This window comes from Giraffa tippelskirchi, chromosome 11 (assembly GCF_054371585.1).
Source record: "Giraffa tippelskirchi isolate mGirTip1 chromosome 11, T2T-mGirTip1v1.2.pri, whole genome shotgun sequence".
In the NCBI taxonomy this organism is placed as follows: Eukaryota; Metazoa; Chordata; class Mammalia; order Artiodactyla; family Giraffidae; genus Giraffa; species Giraffa tippelskirchi.
In genome coordinates, this window is record NC_137285.1 from 137,313,677 (window position 1) to 137,330,428 (window position 16,752).

General features: G+C 42.9%; 1 long non-coding RNA gene across 4 annotated transcripts; it reads right to left on the bottom strand.

The window, feature by feature from the left end:
* Positions 1 to 7,504: 7,504 nt before the first annotated feature.
* On the bottom strand, positions 7,505 to 16,377 carry LOC145527156 (uncharacterized). Of its 4 annotated transcripts, none has more exons than XR_014069543.1 (5): positions 16,252 to 16,377; positions 16,094 to 16,141; positions 15,189 to 15,529; positions 13,006 to 13,137; positions 7,505 to 7,800 (listed from the first exon to the last, which is right to left on the bottom strand). It is a non-coding gene; the product is annotated as an uncharacterized LOC145527156 (long non-coding RNA). The 4 variants fall into 4 exon arrangements; XR_014069541.1 differs by lacking the exon at positions 13,006 to 13,137 and adding an exon at positions 14,769 to 14,851 and having other exon boundaries at positions 15,234 to 15,529; positions 16,094 to 16,167; XR_014069540.1 differs by lacking the exons at positions 13,006 to 13,137; positions 16,094 to 16,141 and adding an exon at positions 14,769 to 14,851 and having other exon boundaries at positions 15,234 to 15,529.
* Positions 16,378 to 16,752: the final 375 nt, after the last annotated feature.

Consider the following 16,752-nt stretch of genomic DNA (forward strand, 5'->3'; position numbering starts at 1 on the left):
GAAGCTGAGAGATGGAAGGTCTGGATTTTGGAAATATCATCAAGCCCCTCCACCTAAATCAGAGATGGACAGACTTTTCCTATAAAGGGCCTGCTAGAAATGGCAACTGGAGAAGGCAATGGCACCCCACTCCAGTACTCTTGCCTGGAAAATCTCATGGACGTAGGAGCCTGGTAGGCTGCAGTCCATGCGGTTGCTAAGAGTCAGAAACGACTGAGCAACTTAGCTTTCACTTTTCACTTTCATGCACTGGAGAAGGAAATGGCAACCCACTCCAGTGTTCTTGCCTGGAGAATCCCAGGGACAGAGGAGCCTGGTGGGCTGCTGTCTATGGGGTCGCACAGAGTCGGACATGACTGAAGCAACTTAGCAGCAGCAGCAGCAGCAGAAAAGCTTTCTGTCAGAGCTCCTCATCTCTGCTATTACAGTGTAAAAATCATAGAGAGTACATAAACCGGTGGGTGTAACTGGGCTCCAATAAAACTATTTACAAGAGTAGGTGGTGAGCAGGATTTGGCCCAAGAGCAACAGTCTGCAGATCCCTCACCTAAGGCACTAAATTCTCTTTTTTGCTTAAGTATATTGGCTTGAGTTTCTAACACTTGTAACTTAAAAAACCTTAACTAATCCAGGTTCACAGATTCTGAACTATACAAATTGACCCTGAATTCCTTGAAGAAAAACAGAGATTTATTATCAAAATAAATGGTAGCCCAATTTAAATCTCCAGGAGAGAGATTTCCTTTGTTCCAGCTCAAGTCATGTCCAAGGGAGGGAGACTTTTAACAGTCCTTCCAAGACCACATGTAGAGCAAAGGGGTGGTTTCTACAGTGAAAATCAGGGGCCTGTTATCAGATGAACAGTCCCTGGAGGCTTGATCTACTCCTTTAAGACAGGAAAAAGTTCCCAAATTAAGCACATTCAGCAGAAGCCCACTTGGTCACTAACATGCTGTGTTGCCCTGGGCAAGAGATGAAACTTCTGTGAGCCTTAATCTTCCAGTACTAAAAGAATGTGATGAACCAGGAATCTTTAAGGGCTCACCGAGTGCCAGGTTTTGATAGTTCTTTCCATGTATCAATTATCTTGCCTATTAATCTCTGACTTAATACTCTGTGCCCTGTGGTTCACCTTTTTGCATAATTACGAGCTGAGGGAGCTCCCTCCTGTTACTTAATTTCTGTGAATATGAATTTCCTCATCTGTTATTGTTCCCACCCTGGAAAGTGGTATAAGGATTAAACTGATATATGCTTAGAAGGCGGTGTGTGTACTTGTTCAAGGGCTTTGGAGTTAGACTGTGTGCTGAGTCACTTCAGTCATTTCCAACTTTTTAGGACCCGGTGGACTGCAGCCTGCCAGGCTCCTCTGTCCATGGGATTCTCCAGGCAAGAATACTGGAGCGGATTGCTATGCCTTCCTCCAGAGGATCTTCCTGACCCAGGGATCGAACCCACACCTCTTATGTCTCCTGCATTGGCAGGCGGGTTCTTTACCACTAGTGCCACCTGGGAAGCCCCTGGAGTTAGACTAGCAGGACCCAATTCTTCTTTAGCCTTTTTTACTGTAACACTGAGCAGATTATTTAAACTCTGGGAATCTTTGTTTCCTCATCTGTAAAAATGGGAACTTTGTAGAACCCTCTTCACAGGAGTGTTGTATAGACTAGATGAGCTACTGTATTGATACAATTAGTACAGAGCCTGGCACAAAGACTATCTGTAAAGGGCAATTGTTTATTATGTTTGCCTATAATGATTTTATTCAGTTTTTAGAAATAAGTTCCTGATAGAGAATTCCTCCTGCTTCTTACTTTTCTTATTATGGAATTTTTCAAAAGTAATTCTTTGGATTTTGATGCTGTAGGTTGCTTTGTGGGCTTCCCTGGTGGCTCAGACAGTAAAGAATCCGCCTGTGACACAGGAGACAGGGGTTCTATCCCTGAATCAGGAAAATCCCCTGGAGGAGGAAATGGCAACCCACTCCAGTATTCTTGCCTGGAGAATCCCATGGACAGAGGAGCCTCGTGGGCTACAGTCCATAGGATCACAAAGAGTTGGACTTGACTGAAGCGACTGAGCGAGCAAGCATGCATGCTGTTGGTTGCTTTCAGTTATTTCTCTAAAGTTATGAAAGTAATCCATACCTTTAAAAAAAATATTGATTTTTTAACCATTAGTGAAGGATACTTGCAGTTAAAATAACAGATTGATATGAGAAAGGGCATTTATTTGCCCATGTAATTGCAAAGTCCTGTAAGGCTTAATGCAGCATTCAAAAATGTCACCAAAGATTATTTTCTTCCTCTCACTATACTCTGCGTTCTGTGAAGACAATTTCATGTTAAAACGATCGCAAATCATGGCCAGAAGATGGTTTCCAATAGATCCAGGAGCCACATGCTTCCTCTACCACACCCTTCAGAAAGAGAAAAGGTCTTCTCTGGTGGCTTTCTCAGAAAAACAAGAAAGTGGCTTTCCCTTAAGCCTTTATCTCCATCCTGTGTGTGCTCAGTTGTGTCCGACACTGTAGCCTCCTGGACTATAGCCCGCCAGGCTCCTCTGTCCATAGCATCTTCCAGGCAAGAATCCTGGAGCGGGTTACCATTTCCTCCTCCAGGGGATCTTCCCAACCCAGGGATTGAAGCCACGTCTCTGGTGTTTCCTGCATTAGCAGATGGGTTCTTTACCAGTAGCACCACGTGGGAAGCCCTATAACAAATGTCTTTTCAAGCCTCATCTGCCCAGTTGAGGTCTTGATCTCATACCTGAGAGAAATTATGCCTCAGAGGTTGCCCATCACTAGTCAAATATGACTCACCTCTGAAGCTGCCTGACTGTCCACACTGCACACGGAGGATGCAAAAAGAGGCAGGCTCCGGGGAGCTTATGCCAGGACTTAACAGTAAACACAGAGCACTGGCTCCTGCCCGCCACCTCTGTCATGATCCTCTGTGTCGTTTCTAAGTCTCTGTATTCATTTGCCAAGGTTCCCGTGACAAAGAACCACACATGAGGTGGTTTAAACAACATAAATCAATTTCCTCCCAATTCTGGAGGCTAAAGATCCAGGATCAAGGTGATGGCAGGGTCGGTTTCTTCTGAGGCTTCACTCCTTGGCTCGCAGGTGACTTCTTTCTCCCTGTGTCTTCACCTGGTCTTCCGTCCGTGTGTGTCTGGTCCTAATTGCTTCTTCTTATGAGGATGCCAGTTACATTAGATTAGGACCTACCCTAAGAACGTCATTTTACCTTGACCTCTTTAAAGACTCTATGTTCAATATGGTCACATTTTGAGGTCCTAGGGATTAGGACTTCTACATATGAGTTTGGTGGCAGGAGTGATGGACACAATTCAGCCTGTAACAATTCCCAATGTCCAAGAATACTCCTCAGAATAAGTTTTAACCATTTTTAATGGTTTGTGACATATCTATAGTTTCATAATTATTCCAAAACCATTCTTTGACATGAACCTACCCTGACTTTGACTAAGAAATTATGGCAGCTGTTTTATTCATGATATATGACAGTCAGGAGATGTTTCACGCAACTGATAATTTCACCTTGGAAAAGTTTTGAGGTAGGTGTTACCAGTAATTCAGGTTCCTATTTTTAAAAGGTAAAATGCACCAATATACCCAACATTAATTCTTGATGAATCTCTCAAAATGAATTGATAATAAATCTAATCCCAGAAAATGGAATGATTTAACATAATGGTTTATTAATAAGTATTTGTGGTTTAGTCGCTAAGTCGTGTCCAACTCTTGCGACCCCATGGACCGTAGCCAGCCAGACTCCTCTGCCCATGGAATTCTCCAGACAAGAATACTGGAGTGGGTTGCCATTTCCTTCTCCAGGGGACCTTCCCAACCCAGGAATCAAACCTGGGTCTCCTGCATCACAAGCAGATTCTTTTCCACCACCAAAATAATGGTTTAGAGTAAACTGTGGCAGCTATTATTTTCATCTGCCTAACATACTTTGGTATACCATTTCTTTGGGAAATTTTCTCTACTTCATGTGACCTTTGAGTATTTGAGTCAAATCATTGCCTACCCCACCTGCCACTGAGCAGCACCTCCTGCCTTATCACGAATTTAAACAGGTGATTGCATCCTTGGGACAAGGTGATTGTCCATCCTTGAAGGACTGGACACATGACTCAAGTCAGTACTTAGCTGGATGTTAGGGATTGGAGGGGCAGGGTAGCCCTCCTGTTGTGAGTTGGACTGAGTCCCAACAAAAAGATATATTGGTGCTCTAATCCCTGATATCTGTGAACATGACCTTATTTGGAAATATGGTCTTTACAGATACAATCAAACTAAGATAAGGTCATCGTTGGTTAGGGTGGGCCCTAATCTGACTGGTGTCCTTATAAGAAGAGAAGAGAAACAGAAACACATGAGGACAACCCCAAATGAGGATGGAAGCAGAGGCTGGAGTGCTGCCATAAGCAGGTAGAGTCTACAAGCCAAGCAACACTGAGGATTGCCAGAAGCACCAGAAGCTGGGAAAGACTCAGGGCAGATTCTCCCCAAGAGCCCTCAGAGAGAGCATGTCCACGTGGACCCCTTGATTTCAGACTTCTTCCTGCCAGAACTGTGAGAAACTAAACATCTATTATTTTAAGCAATCCAGTTTGTGGTATGTTGTTACGGAAGCCTTAGGAAATATATACTCTTTCCATTCTCTCACTTCCTTTGGCCATGCCATGAGGCAGGTGGCATCTTGGTTCCCTGACCAGGCATCAAACCCATGCCCTCTGCAATGGAAGCACAGAGTCTTAACTACTGGATCACCAGGGGATCCCTTCTTTTTAGAATTTTAGAAAAACATAAAAAATTTAAAAGGAGAAAATAAACCATCTACATTCTTACTGTTTAGAAAAAAATCATTATGACTTTTGAGATACGTCTTTTCATTTTCTCTAGAAAAACAAAAATCTGATTATAGGGAACCAGTTTTTTACCTTTTTCAACTAATATGAACATTTTCTATGTTAGTATTTTTCAGCAACATCATTTTTCATGACAGCATAATATGCCAACATATTTCTTCATGAGTTATTTAGCTCACTTTTAACTGATAGTCATTTTAACTGTTTTCTGTGTTCTGATATTATAACACCTCCACTGGAACAAATATCCTTTTAGTGATCTTTACACATATCTGGGATTATTTCCTTAGGATGGATTTCTATGAGTGTGTTGTTGACATTAGCAAAAATGACAATTTTCTTTAACAGAGTTAGCCCTTTTATTACTTTGGATATGTATTCCAAATTGCTTTCAAAAAGTTTGTATTAATTTACACTACTGGAAATGATGTATACCGTTTTATTTTACTTTTAATTATTTAAAATATCAAATATGCAAAATTCAGATAGTATTGTGAACCCTCATGTCTCTATTACCTAACTTTAATAATTATCATTTTGCTATTCTTGTACAATCTGCATCCCCTTTTCCCACATTATACATTATTTTTTCTTTCCTGATATGAAGTAGATGTTATAGCTTTTCATAGGGCTTCCCTGATAGCTCAGTTGGTAAAAAAAAATAAAATAAAATTGTCATTTTTGCAAATGTCAACAATGTACTCATAGAAATCCATCCTAAGGAAACAATCCCAGATACGTGTAAAGATTACTAAAAGGATATTTGTTCCGGGAGTGGGGGGTGTTATAATGTCAGAACACAGAAAACAGTTAAAATGACTATCAGTAAAAAGTGAGTTAAACATAGCTTTTCATCTATAAATCCTTTAGAATGTATCTCCAATAGCAAAGAACAAAAACACTCCAACTCAAACCAATAACACACAATTAATACAATCCATTCTATTTCCTCATATTTAAAAAATTTTTAATAGTTGCTTTATTGGAATCAAGATCCAAACCAAAGTTGTACTTGATTATCTACCTCTTGTGTTTTTTAATCATTTAACAGTTTCCCTTGTCCTCTCTTTCCCACTTCCTCCCTCTACCCCCAAATTCCATTTATTTGAAGTCCCTGGTTCAATCACTTATCCTAAATTACTCATCTAGATCCTATTCCTCATTTGACTGACCATACCCCTTGGGGTTCTTAACATTCTCCTCTGTCCCTCATCTCCCCACCAGGTGGCAGGTGGTCCTGGATCCTTTAGACTGTTTCTCTTAAAGTTGCTAAGCTCTTGAAATGACTTTTTAAATGTTCCCTGGAAAGACTGGAACTATTTAAAGAATCTAAACCATCCTTAAGGACCCCATTAAATGTCAGAGTAAGTGATTGTTAAAACCTTGCTTTAGTTAGGAGCAATAAAAATAAAACCCTGTTACCCTCATCTGAGTAAATTCCCCTAGAGACCGGTGGAAGATGAAATACAAAGGTGGTATGAAGTCTTTAAGATATAAGCCAAAGTCATTCTATATTTACTAAATGTGTTTTCTAGCTCTGTGCTCCACAGCTGGATCCATTGGATAAACAGCAGAATGATGGTAATACAGGTAGCTATCCATTTAATACCACCCGCAGGCAGTCTCAATTTGAATCAATCTTTTGGGGAGAAAAATACTTTTCTTCTGCACTCTTTATGCTCAGTGTTTGGAGCTCTGCAAATTAATACAGATTAGCAGGAGAAAGGGCAGATTTTTATTCACATGGGAGTTCACAGAAAAATGTGACTCAAAGAGGCACAATTTAGAGTTTGTAAACCGACTTAATAGAGGACGAGGAGGAAGAGAAGGGCATTTATGGAAAAACAAACAACATTTAGAAAAGATGAATGGGCCCTTAGGAATTACCTGAGAGAGATGATCTCTTTGTAATCATGTTAATTTAGATAATTTCTTATCCTGGTGCCATCTTCTCATCTCCAATGACAGGAGTCAGTCTTCCCTGGTTGTGATTTCCTGGGGGCAGAGTTTTACGAAAATTTAGTTCTTTGGAAAGTTTCTCCTTGTACTCGGAAAAGGGGAATTCAGAACAAAGACTCTTCACGATGGTATATTCCAGATCCCTTCATTTATCCCATCTGAAACCTCCCTAGAAGTTTCACAGATAAGGAGCTGAGTTATTAATAGACTGGCTCATATCCCACTAACCCAGCCTCTCAGTCCTGGGAACAGATCAGTCCAGTTTAACAGTTGTGTGTCATTTCAGGAGGTGATGGTGTAGAGGGAAGTAAGGCCAAAATTGGGCCTTTATATGGCTTCCCAGGTGGCGCAGTGGTAAAGAATCTGCCTGCCAATGCAGGAAACAAAAGAGACGCGAGTTCCGTCCCTGGATCGGGAAGATCCGCTGGAGAAGGAAATGACAACCCACTCCAGTACTCTTGCCTGGGAAATCCCACAGACAGAGAAGCCTGGTGGGCTACAGGCCATGGGGTCGCAGAGAGCTGGACACGACTGAGGGACTGAACAACAAATGGTGCAAGCAATCAGACCTTTAAGGAGGAGCATTTCTATGGAAACAAAAAGAAAAACGAAGATTAATGGTTGCAACTGACTGCAGAACCCACTTTTTTTTTTATTTTATTTTTCCTTATCTTCTTTTCTCCAGTTTTATTCTTAATCCAGAGTACAGCCAGTTTAGATTTCTAAATGTTGAGCTCAAAATATCTTTGGGTAGCAGTGTGAAGATGGCAGCTGGCAATGTCACGGTCACGGTTATTCCCCAGAGGGGACCATGGACGAGGCAGAGATCTGGCGAACTTTCTGAGTCGTGCACACTGTTGTGGTGATAAATCTTTTGAAGTTATGTCAAGTCATCCAGTTCAGTGTGCAGGGCTTTGGAAAAAGGACATCTTAGCTCTCAGTGATGCCAAGACAAGAAGGGAAGAAAAAAAGTGGAAACATTAATTACTGACAAAATGTGTGAGATAGCAGGATCCCATTTACAAAGGGGAGAAATAGGCTCAAAGACAATGAACAGAGCTCAAATCTGATAACCCACAAGAATGGATTATAGTTTTTCACTGAAACATAAAATTTCTCTCTACAATCACTCCCACTCTGATCAAAGACAAAGTAAAGCCTACTCTTATTTTCAAAATAAGAAACAGGCTGGGAAGCAAACACTTTAACATATTTGTGTTTTTCATTTAATTGGGGAGACAAGACTGTGTTGATCTACCTGAGGGACAATCCAGATACAGTATGGTCTACTTAAATGGAAGCTTTGACAGGATAATTATAGGATATTAATAAATTCAGAAAAACAAGTTCTCCATAGGGTAACTCTTGGTCTGCAAACTAGACAGTAAGCAAAAGTGAAAGCCACTTTTCTTTATAAATATTCTCTTATTCAAAGTGTCCTTGCTAGTTAATCCAAATAGCAGATTTTCTTTTGTCCATGCCTGTACTCCCAGCATCTAGCACAGTGTGGGGCACATAACAGGTGTAATATAACAACCCATGAATGAATGAGTGTCTTCTCTCATTTAATGCTTACAGCAACTCTAGCTCATAAAATATTATCCCCAATTGTCACGTAGGTGAAGAAGAAGCCAAGGCAAAGAGGAGTTAAATAATTTACCAAAGGTTGCAGAGCTGGTAATTGAAGGAGCCAGGATTTAAACCCAGGAAGTCTAACTCAGGAGCCTTCCTTTTAAAATATTATGATATTATCTGATTTTCTCTGGTCTGGCCTGAGCCACCAGGGCAAGATTTTAGTTGGATCAATTAATAAGCAATAACTTTTTTCAACATTATCAAAGTACATCATATTCCATGTATATTTTCCTTTTTAATCCCAGTTCCTAGAGTGATTTTTCCCTCAAAACAGGTTTCAACACATGATCATTTGTGATGGGTAATTGTATGCATCAACTTGACTGGCCAGAGGGTACCCAGATAATGGTCAAATATTATTCTGAGTATGTCTGTGGGAGTGTGTATTTTGGATGAGATTAACATTTGAATCCATAGACTAAGTAAAGCAGATTGTTCTCCCTAATGTGGGTGGGTGGTCCTCATCCAATCAGCTGAAGGCCTAAATAGCACAAAAACAGCTGAGTAAGAGAGAAATATCTCTCTCAACCTGACTGTCTTTGAGCTGGGACATTGGTATTCTTTTATCTTTGGACTTGGACTAGGACTTGGAACTATCCTATTGGTTCTCCTGGGTTTCCAGCTTGTCAACTGCAGATCTGGGGATTTCTCAGTGTCCATAACTGTGTGAACCAATTCCTTATTATATATATAATTCTGCTAGTTCTATTAGAATTATAATGTTAGTGTTAGTCACTCAGTCATGTCTGACTCTTTGTGACCCCATGGACTGTAACCTGCCAGGCTCCTCTGTCCATGGAATCATCCAGGCAAGAATATTATTAGTCCTGTTTCTCTGTATAATTCAACTAATACACTCATTTGTTCATTTTGCCTAAACTACTACATTAACCGGAGAAGGAAATGGCAACCCACTCCAGCATTTTTGCCTGGAGAATTCCATGGACGGAGGAGCCTGGCAGGCTACAGTGCATGGAGTCGCAAAGAGTCAGACACGACTGAGCAACACTTACTTACTTACTCATTTACTGCATTAACCTCCTCTCTGAGCTTTTATCCTTTGGGTTCTTCTTCCTTCCATCTCTATTCCATAGCTGCTTCCAGACTATTCTGGGTTGTATGCTGCTGCTGCTGCTAAGTCGCTTCAGTCGTGTCCGACTCTGTGCAATCCCATAGACGACAGCCCATCAGGCTCCCCCGTCCCTGGGATTCTCCAGGCAAGAACACTGAAGTGGGTTGTCATTTCCTTCTTCAATGCATGAAAGTGAAAAGTGAAAGTGAAGTCGCTCAGTCGTGTCCGACTCTTAGAGACCCCATGGACTGCAGCCTATCAGGCTCCTCCATCCATGGGATTTTCCAGGCAAGAGTACTGGAGTGGGGTGCCATTGCCTTCTCCGTCTGGGTTGTATACTCCATACCAAATATTCATCTTGTTTTTAGTGTTAGTTGATCAGTCGTGTCCGACTCTTTGTGATCTCATGGACTATAGCCCACTAGGCTCCTTTGTCCATGGGATTCTCCAGGCAAGAATGCTGGGGTGGGTTGCCATTTCCTTCTCCAGGGGATCTTCCCGACCCAGGGATCAAACCTGAGTCTCCTGCACTGCTGATGGACTCTTTACTATCTGAGCCACCAGGGAATCTTGTTATTCACCAAAAAAATGGTCCCCTGATATCCTGGGATAAAGCATTAAGTCTTTGACTTGTGTATCAGTTAGGATTAGGTTTGGCTGCATGTTAAAATAGATCCCAAATAACAATGGCTTAAACAGTAAAGTTATTTCTCTCTTTAGTAGCCATTCAGAGGTAGAATATCTGAGGCTGATGAGGGAGATTGGCTCCTTCCTCCCTTCCTGCCAAAAACCTTAGCATTTTGCCTCAAGAGCTAGGATGGCTGATAAAGCTCCAGCCATTGTGTCAACATCCCAGAATTTAAATCTCATTAAGTCTCATTGGCCTCAACTAAAATCAGAATCTAGTCACATGGCTGCACCCAGCTACCACTGAGGCTGAGAAGTATAGTATCAATATATTTTATACAGTCAGCAAAAACAAGACTGGGAGCTGACTGTGACTCAGATCATGAACTACTTATTGCCAAATTCAGACTTAAATTGAAGAAAGTAGGGGAAACCACTAGATCATTCAGGTATGACCCAAATCAAATCCCTTATGATTATACAGTGGAAGTGAGAAATAGATTTAAGGGACTAGATCTGACAGACAGAGTGCCTGATGAGCTATGGATGGAGGTTCGTAACACTGTACAGGAGACAGGGATCAAGACCATCCCCATGGAAAAGAAATGCAAAAAAGCAAAATGGCTGTCTGAGGAGGCCTTACAAATAGCTGTGAAAAGAAGAGAAGTGAAAAGCAAAGGAGAAAAGGAAAGATATTCCCATTTGAATGCAGAGTTCCAAAGAATAGCAAGGAGAGATAAGAAAGTCTTCCTCAGCAATCAATGCAAAGAAATAGAGGAAAACAACAGAATGGGAAAGACTAAAGATCTCTTCAAGAAAATTAGAGCTACCAAAGGAACATTTCATGCAAAGATGGGCTTGATAAAGGACAGAAATGGTATGGACCTAACAGAAGCAGAAGATATTAAGAAGAGGTGGCAAGAATACACAGAAGAACTGTACAAAAAAGATCTTCACGACCCAGTTAATCACGATGGTGTGATCACTCACCTAGAGCCAGACATTCTGAAATGTGAAGTCAACTGGCCCTTAGAAAGCATCGCTACAAACAAAGCTAGTGGAGGTGATGGAATTCCAGTTGAGCTATTTCAAATCCTGAAAGATGATGCTGTGAAAGTGCTGAACTCAATATGCCAGCAAATTTGGAAAACTCAGCAGTGGCCACAGGACTGGAAAAGGTCAGTTTTCACCCCAATCTCAAAGAAAGGCAATGCCAAAGAATTCTCAAACTACCGCACAATTGCACTCATTTCACATGCTAGTAAAGTAATGCTCAAAATTCTCCAAGCCAGGCTTCAGCAATACGTGAACTTCCAGATGCTCAAGCTGGTTTTAGAAAAGGCAGAGGAACCAGAGATCAAATAGCCAACATCTGCTGGATCATCAAAAAAGCACGAGAGTTCCAGAAAAACATCTATTTCTGTTTTATTAACTATGCCAAAGCCTTTGACTGTGTGGATCACAATAAACTGTGGAAAATTCTGAAAGAGATGGGAATACCAGACCACCTGACCTGTCTCTTGAGAAACCTGTATGCAGGTCAGGAAGCAACTGCTGCTGCTGCTCAGTTGCTTCAGTTGTGTCCAACTCTGTGCAACCCCATAGACGGCAGCCCACCAGGCTCTGCCATCTCTGGGATTCTCCAGGCAGGAACACTGGAGTGAGTTGCCATTGCCTTCTCCAGGAAGCAACAGTTAGAACTGAACATGGAACAACAGACTGGTTTCAAATAGGAAAAGGAGTACGTCAAGGCTGTATATTGTCACCCTGCTTATTTAACTTATATGCAGAGTACATCATGGGAAACGCTGGGCTGGAAGAAGCACAAGCTGGAATCAAGATTGCCAGGAGAAATATCAATGACCTCAGATATGCAGATGACACCATCCTTATGGCAGAAAGTGAAGAGGAACTAAAAAGCCTCTTGATGAAAGTGAGAGAGGAGAGTGAAAAAGTTGGCTTAAAGCTCAACATTCAGAAAACTAAGATCATGGCATCTGGTCCCATTGCTTCATGGGAAATGGATGGGAAAACAGTGGAAACAGTGTCAGACTTTTTTTTTGGGCTCCAAAATCACTGCAGATAGTGATAACACTTACTCCTTGGAAGGAAAGTTATGACCAACCTAGATAGCATATTAAAAAGCAGAGACATTACTTTGTCAACAAAGGTCCGTCTAGTCAAGGCAATGGTTTTTCCAGTGGTCATGTATGGATGTGAGAGTTGGACGGTGAAGAAAGCTGAGCACAGAAGAATTGATGCTTTTGAATTGTGATGTTGGAGAAGACCCTTGAGAGTCCCCTGGACTGCAAGGAGATCCAACCAGTCCATCCTAAAGGAGATCAGTCCTGAGTGTTCATTGGAAGGACTGATGTTGAAGCTGAAACTCCAATACTTTGGCCACCTGATGCAAAGAACTGACTTATTGGAAAAGAACCTGATGCTAGCAAAGATTGGGGGCAGGAGGAAAAGGGGGCGACAGAGGATGAGATGGCTGGATGGCATCATCTACTCGATGGGCATGAGTTTGGGTAAACTCTGGGAGCTGGTGATGGACACGGAGGCCTGGCGTGCTGCGATTTATGAGGTCACAAAGAGTCGGACACGACTGAGCGACTGAACTGAACTGAAGCTAAGAATTTTGTTTGAAAGGAAGGATAGACATCTAGGAATCTCTACCATAGCTTGGCTTTGAAGACCTTCTTCAATAAAGTGTCAATCCAGCTTTCCAGATTTCCTTCACCTACTAACTGTTCTGACCACTCTGCCCCCGTCAAATTCCTTTGCTCAGTGTCCCTGAAACACACCTAGTACTTTGTCACCATCTCTCCATTTGCTCAGCCCTCTTGGAAGGTGTTTTTGCTTCATATCCGAGGCACGCCTTTGTTTCCTTGAGACGTTCCCCTGACTGCTTGCATCTGAGTTGATTTCTTCTGAAACTGAACATTCAATGGAATTGTATTTGACACTTTCAGATATTCACACCCTTCTGCTTCAGATTGCCCTTCTTTTGATGACTTGAGCAGCATTAATCGGAGAAGGAAATGGCAACCCACTCCAGTGTTCTTGCCTGGAGAATCCCAGGGATGGCGGAGCCTGGTGGGCTGCCGTCTGTGGGGTCACACAGAGTCGGACACGACTGAAGTGACTTAGCAGCAGCAGCAGCAGCATTAATCTTTCATTGTTAATTTTTTACACATTTAGGTCTTGCTTCTCCCCACCACTCCCTGAGGACAGGAGACCCTTATTCAATGAACACTGTGCTCCACGTTGGGGATTTAGTAGTAACTAAGATTTAGGGCCTGTCCTCCATGTCCTAATATTTCCCATGGAGTCCGGTTTTAAAACTCAGACCCATTAAGTGCTTCATAACTTTTTGTTGCTTTGTGAGTAATAAGAGCTAACATTTACTTAAATGATGGTTCCTTATATTAATAATAATATTTATTGAGTAATTATGATGTGGTAGGTCCTATGCTAACTTTTCACATATATCACTTCATTTCTTTCTAATGCAGCTGTCACCACAAAATGGAGGAGACCAAAGCCATGCAGATTCCATGAAATACAGAGGTGAATGAACTGCTTTTATTGCATCCAGAGTAGGATTTGACAATCAAAAAGGAGGACAGGGGACAGTGGTGAGCAGCTGAGACTCAAATGGCCAGTGGTAGGTTGGCAGTGCTGAGCCCAGGGGCACTCAGTGGGGAAACGGCATCCCAGTCTAAGTAAGCTTCCTGCTGGGACAGAGTGGCAGATAAAGTCCAGATGGTGGGTGGCTATTTACAGGATGCAGTCACTAGTAATTTTACAAATAAAAATGAGGCACAGAGAAGTAAAGTTACTTGTTCAAAGTCACATAGCTGAAAGTGGGTTGAGCCAGGATGTAATCCATGAAGCTTGATGCCTGAGGCCAGGCTCTTGGTCCTGTGTTAAGATAGTGACTGGAAAGTAAGGGTAAGTCTGGTGATTCGAAGATTTAGTGACATCCTGTAAGTAGCCACCCACAATTTGGACTTTATCTGCCACCCTGTCCCAGCAGGAAGCTTTCCTAAACTGGGATGCCTTTTCCCCACTGAGTGCCCCTGGGCTCAGCACTGCTAACCTACCACTGCCCATTTGAGTCTCAGCTGCTCACCACTGTCCCCTGTCCTTTTTGATTGTCAAATCCTACTCTGGATGCAATAAAAGCAGTTCATCCACCTCTGTATTTCCTGGAAGCTGCATGACTTTGGTCTCCTCCATTTTGCGGTGACAGAAGAATGGAATAAGTAAGGAGAGGCTGCTGTCTGCAGGCCCCCAGCTGGATCAGACCCACTGATTGTCCTGTACAGCCCAGCAGTTCATGTTTTTTAAATTCATCATTAGCATTCACAACTTAGAAGATGTCACACAAAATCTGGACGGGGAGGAGGGCTTCTTTTGAAAAATTGGAAGATTTTGGCAACACTGGGTCTGTAGGCCCACAGGTTCAGGCTGTCTAGTTCAGATGGAGCATTTTCTGTCTAAATTGGCACAGCATCCCCCTCCCTATTACCCAGACACCTTTATCCACGTTAATTTTCCTTACCAGCCAGCAGCACGTAGCACAGGTAGTTGGCACTATATGTCAGACACTGAACTAAGGGCTTCACCTTTCGTTGTCACAGTCACCTTTGGGAGAGGTACTGTTATTAACCCCATTCTTCAGATGAGAACATGAAGGCCCATACTAACAGTAGCATCAGGACTGGAACTCTTAGCAAGGCATTCTAGCCCCACCGTCTTAGCTTTTAAGCACCACCTGCTGTCTCTCACTTTAGAGATTGAGATTTATGTCCCTGCTCCAAAGGGAGAGGTGAGGGGGGCGAAGGGAGCGGGGAGGGAACCTGGCCCCTATGCAGCCTAAAGTCCACACACTGAAAATCCAAACCCATAGAGCTAATTTCCTGTACAGATAACAAGCCATCAGGGAAAGGTTGCTTTTCCTATTGCTCTGAACAAAACTAACCTTGCCCCAAAGGAAATCAGGACGTAGAAAGAAACCAGTGCGCACCTGCCAGGGTCTTTCGGGCCATCAGAGAGCCTGCTGTGGTGGAGAGTTTCCCTTATTTCCTTTTCCCTCCCTTCTTGGAACACGGAGAATTAATTAATTCTATTAAGCCTCCATCCAACTCTCACTTGAAACGTTAGCCCATGAACAAGTGTAATCCATCTCAATCCTGATTGTCTCCCAGGGAGGGAGGTAAGGATGAAATATGATGACTTCAGCCTTTGTGAAGGTGTCCACCGTGGTCGCCTAGCCTGTCTGAGCCCCGCCGTGCTGCAGATCCACAGGGAGATGAATGGAGCCTGAGGCACAGAGAGAAATTCATTTTGTTAAGCTAGCTGCCTGACAGCCTTGCAACAGAGCCCTCTTCATAGCCTAGAAGTATGGCTGGTTCAGATGGTTGATGTCCATCTCAAGACCCACCCAGGAAATGTCTCTGAAACTATTCATTGAGCACTTCCAGCTGCCAGGCGCTGTGGATGCAAAGACGGACAAGTCTATGGCATAGTTAGAGTGATCATGAGGTTCCAGACTAGGGCGCTGTGGAGCATGAACAACACTGGCTTAAACTGAGACTCTCCAGGGCTAACCGAGACATAAGTCACAGTAAGCCAAGCCATTAGACCCCTCACAGGCCTGGATTTCTCAGTTCTGAATCTGGCTGTGACCATGGACAAGTTAACGTCTGAGCCTGTTTCTCGTTGTCCAAAATGAGAACGATCCCCAGGAATCATCCCTCTCAAGAATGTCAAGAGGATTATAGGAGCTAATGTTGTAACTGGAACGTGCTGAGGACCCCCCTTCCCACAAGACAGATGCTTGAGGCCACGAAGTTGGGTTCCAGGGATGAAGCTAGCTTTCCTTACCTGAGTGTCAGTTGGGCTTTGCAAAGTGAGAGCTAGTGCCTACCAGCTCTGGAAAATCAAGGGAATTATAGATGCTGAAGGTGGGGAAGAAAAAGAGGAGAAATGAAGAGACAGGTGGAAGAAGAGAGAAGTTTGGGAATGGTGGGGAGAGGAGGTACCTATTGGGAAAAGTTTAAAGTCAGCGCTAGGTGGTAACACTGCGAGTCCAAGTCTGCATACTTATCTCTGCTTACGGTCTTCAATGGAGGAGCCACTGCTCACAAATACCATACTGGAGGCAGATCTTTTGGGTGGGGGTGCTCAGTCACTCAGTCATGTCCAACTCTTTGTGACGTCATGGACTGGAGGCCACCAGTCTCCTCTATCCATGACATTTCCCAGGCAAGAATACTGGAGTGGGTTGCATTTCTTTTTCCAGGGGATCTTCCAGACCCAAGCATCAAACCCTTGTCTCCTGTATTGGCAGGCAGATTCTTTACCACTAAGCCTCCTGGGACGATGCCACAGACTCAAGGTGGGCTGGTGGTGAGACTGAGACTTCCAGTGAAGGCTCATTCCACATGGATTTCATGAATATCTCGTGCAGGTCCACAGGGAAGGCTCCATAAATGTTAGTGCCTGCTCTTATTGTGACAATCATTATTAGCTGCCAGGTTCCG